Raw genomic sequence first — 4262 nt, 5'->3', positions numbered from 1 at the left:
ACGATTGAGACATTGAGTATGCTCCGGTGTATGGGGTGAATTTTTAATTCAGAAAAGTGAGTGGAGCAGGCACTTATGTTGGTAACAACAAGATATGAAGTGAATAGAATAGTGGAGCAGGCAAATTTAAAAAAAAAATTTTATTCTCTATTGTCTTCTGGCACTTTTCTATTCACTTCATATCTTGTTGTTACCAACATAAGTGCCTGCTCCACTCACTTTTCTGAATTAAAAATTCACCCCATACACCGGAGCATACTCAATGTCTCAATCGTTTCTATGTTATATGTTTGTGTTGAGAATATTGGCTATTAAGCTTAACTGCTGGTCAAAATTATTCGCGATGGTGGTGTACGAACGAATCGGCGGTCTCAAGAAGTGGGTGAGAGAGGGATCTATATATGATTTGAGTTTGATATACGATTATTTTAGTGTTTAGTGGATTTGCTCACACGGTATTAGCACGCTATCACCTGCAGTCGGTATTTGTATCAATAAGGTCGAGTTAAATCCCACCAACCCGATAAATTTTATTCTCTATTGTCTTCTGGCACTTTCCTATTCATCTTCATTCTTGGGTTGTTAACGACCAGGTACTCATTTTACATCTGAGTACGGTGAGAGAAAGTGAGTAAAGAGTCTTTTCCAAGGACTCAACTATGCACCGAGCGCGAGGCTCGAACCCAGGAAAGCAAGTGTCATACCACAAGACCACATAGCCGTTAGTTTCAGTCTCTTCCAACGCCGAAAATATTATAAAAGTTTGGTTTTTGGGCTATTTTATTTTGTTTGTTATGGGTTGTTGTTATTTTCCTTTTTGCTGTTTGCGTGTGAATCTGTGTGTGTGTGTGTGTGTGTGTGTGTGTTTGCTTTGAGTTTGTTTTGTTTTGTTTTTAAGTTTATTTTACTATTTATCATATTGGTGACCAACAGATTCAAAACGGTATTATATCCGGCTGGTCTAAGATTTGCTAAAAAATTTAATTTACAGTCAAAGGTGAAGGATATGGGTTAAAATGGTGGGGTTTTTTCTGTTTGTTTTTCTTTTTTTTTTTTTTCTTTTTTTCTTTTTGCCTGTTTTCTTCTTGGGTTTTTTTCTTTGGAGGGTTGGGGGGGGGGGGTCGGTGTTTCGGGGTTGTTTTTGTTTGTTATGGTTTTATTTTTATTTTTTTTTTATTTGTTTGTTTTTTATCTTTCTTTTTTTTCGCTTTTATTGTATAGAATCTTTATTTTTCTTAACCTGCAGCAAGCTTCAATTCATATCTGATCAATTTAATTTTTTAATTGTTTGTAGGCGTAAAATTCACCCCAACATAAACCTAGTTGTGTCAAAAGGTCGATTAACCATGCTCATCAAAATGTTTCATTTATTGTCCCCCTGGCAAGCCAGATATGGAAGCATAATATTTCCATATCATACAGAACCAGTTATTTTTTAGGCCTCCTTTTTGTACTAACAGTCCTAATGCTGCTTGTAACCAGGAACCCATTCATACCTGAGTCGAGTGGGATGATCTGTGTAATGTGCGTTACTCAAGGATTCAGGATCAGAACTTTTCATGATCACTGTTGGTCATCCGGTTACGCTTAACATTTCGAAACATTCGCCACAAAAATAAAGGGGGGGGGGGGAAGGAAAGAGAGAAAGAGAGAGAGAGAGAGAGAGAGAGAGAGAGAGAGAGAATGGGATGCAACACTTACGTTTGTTATATGCTGTTATATTGCTGTTGTCCTCTCCTTTCATTTGTGTAGTTAGATAGATTCAAGTGAAGCGCAAAATTCGATGACAAAATAACTGTTCCTTTCTCGACTATGAAAACACCCGTTTACTTTTATAAAAATGTTGTTTTTTTTCAAATGTATGTGTGAATTCACAAACTTCATTCGCACTCATATAAAACACAACTTTTATTCTCCTCGACTCTGGGAATCAACTGTTAAGATTTTTCAGTTGTAAAGATTATAATAAAAAGAATATTTAAGTATAATATTTTCCTGTAGCTATAACTGTCTTCGATTTTGAACACGTCATTGCGTCGCGTCAAGATTGCGTATAATGTTATTTATGATCAGTCACATCAACTTTGACACACACGAAGAAATAAGACGTGATGCGGTAACACGCTTTGAAATATCAGCTAACAGGTGATGTAATAATATCAACATAGAGAATTGAGACCACTCTTATAAAATCACACGTATAAATTGGATTCATCCAATGATAATATTGCATGCGTACAAACACCGCTGTGAGCGTAACAACTTGTTAAGTGTGAAATTTGACACACGAATCCACACAAAACGTCACCGAAGTCTGTCCTTATAAAGTCATAATGCTCATAACATTATGATAATCACTTTATCGGTATCGCTCACACTTGATACCAAATCACGCTCACTTCATGGCCCTTCCCTCCCTCACACTCCCCCCAAGCACCCATCCACCCAACCACCCCTCTCTCTCTCTCTCACACATTCTCCCTTATCTCCTTACGTCGTTGCGTCGTTGCGCGTGCTACCATGTTTTCGACTGGTGTGTTTGGCTGTTCCAGATGCCACCCACCAATAAATCATGTGTTGACTTCCACACTCAAGCCACTCCTTCTCGGCTGTCGCGTCGTCTGTGTGGTGCGAATTGTTGTTGTTGTGACAGATTCTTTTCACCTCCCGCCGTGAAAACTTGGACACACGAGCCACGCCTACCCTCGCGGACATACATTTCGTGTTTACTCGTCTCTGGGTCACTAAAATCTAAATTATTATGAACGTAACAGGAGCAAAGGTTACCATGGTTTTGGACCAAAATCTCTTGTACAGCAGCAGATAGCCTTGTTTTGGACCCCTCCCCTTCTCCTGAACCACCCTTACCACACCACCCCCCCCCCCCCCCCCCCCCCCCCCGCACACACAATTAAGACCATTTATTTCTCTGTAATGGGCTTAAAAAAATTTAATGAGCTTTTATATAGGGCAATATCCACTGACGTGCTCAAAGCGCTTTACAAGGGGTCCCTGACCAACAGCAACACTTAACATGTAGGGCGAAACATGACGCCTGTTAGGTGATATTACATTTATTTTTCCCGGACAGAGACAACGCTGTTAACGGCAAGGTAGGAAGTGAGTAGAAAAGTGCCAGAAGACAATAGAGAATAAAAAATTTTTTCGCGGCGGTGGTGGGGTTTGAACCTGCGACCTTATTGGTACGACAACTCCGCCTGGCAGGTGAGAGCGTGGCTCTACCGTGTGAGCTATCCACGAACACAAAAATATTCGTTTCAAACCCAAAGTCATTTCTAGATCCCCCTCTCACCCACTTCTTGAGATCGCCGATTCGTTCACCACCATCGCGAAGTAATTTTGACCAGCAGTTAAGCTTAATAGCCAATATTCTCATCACAAACATATAACATAGAAACGATTGAGACATTGAGTATGCTCCGGTGTATGGGGTGAATTTTTAATTCAGAAAAGTGAGTGGAGCAGGCACTTATGTTGGTAACAACAAGATATGAAGTGAGTAGAAAAGTGCCAGAAGACAATAGAGAATAAAAAATTTTTTCGCGGCGGTGGTGGGGTTTGAACCTGCGACCTTATTGGTACGACAACTCCGCCTGGCAGGTGAGAGCGTGGCTCTACCGTGTGAGCTATCCACGAACACAAAAATATTCGTTTCAAACCCAAAGTCATTTCTAGATCCCCCTCTCACCCACTTCTTGAGATCGCCGATTCGTTCACCACCATCGCGAAGTAATTTTGACCAGCAGTTAAGCTTAATAGCCAATATTCTCATCCACAAACATATAACATAGAAACGATTGAGACATTGAGTATGCTCCGGTGTATGGGGTGAATTTTTAATTCAGAAAAGTGAGTGGAGCAGGCACTTATGTTGGTAACAACAAGATATGAAGTGAGTAGAAAAGTGCCAGAAGACAATAGAGAAAAAATTTTTATTCTCTATTGTCTTCTGGCACTTTTCTACTCACTTCATATCTTGTTGTTACCAACATAAGTGCCTGCTCCACTCACTTTTCTGAATTAACGGCAAGGTACTCATTTTACACCTGGGTACGGTGAGAGAATGTGAGTAAATTACCTTTTTCCAAGGACTCAACTATGCGCCGAAGTGAGGATCTAACCCAGGACCTTCCGATCCGAAAGCGAGTGTCATACCACTAGACCACACAAACAATGGGTGGACAGTTAGTTTTACCCCGACCTGCCAACTGGAATGTTTTTCTAAATTGTCATTTTTAGGA

General features: G+C 40.2%; 1 protein-coding gene across 1 annotated transcript in view; it reads right to left on the bottom strand.

Annotated features, from left to right (window-relative positions):
* LOC144976779 (uncharacterized) overlaps nucleotides 1–2484 on the bottom strand; it is a 12133-nt gene extending 9649 nt beyond the window's left edge. Inside the window, exon 1 of the mRNA XM_078921206.1 lies at nucleotides 1702–2484. The gene's annotated coding sequence lies outside the window, so the exon portion shown is untranslated. The remainder of the gene's footprint in view (nucleotides 1–1701) is intronic.
* Nucleotides 2485–4262: the final 1778 nt, after the last annotated feature.

Source organism: Berghia stephanieae, chromosome 7 (assembly GCF_034508935.2).
Source record: "Berghia stephanieae isolate SIO BIC M18660-M18661 chromosome 7, UCSD_Bste_1.3, whole genome shotgun sequence".
In the NCBI taxonomy this organism is placed as follows: domain Eukaryota; kingdom Metazoa; phylum Mollusca; class Gastropoda; order Nudibranchia; family Aeolidiidae; genus Berghia; species Berghia stephanieae.
The sequence above is the reverse complement of the archived record's forward strand: the minus strand, read 5'-3'. Positions and strand labels throughout refer to the sequence as shown.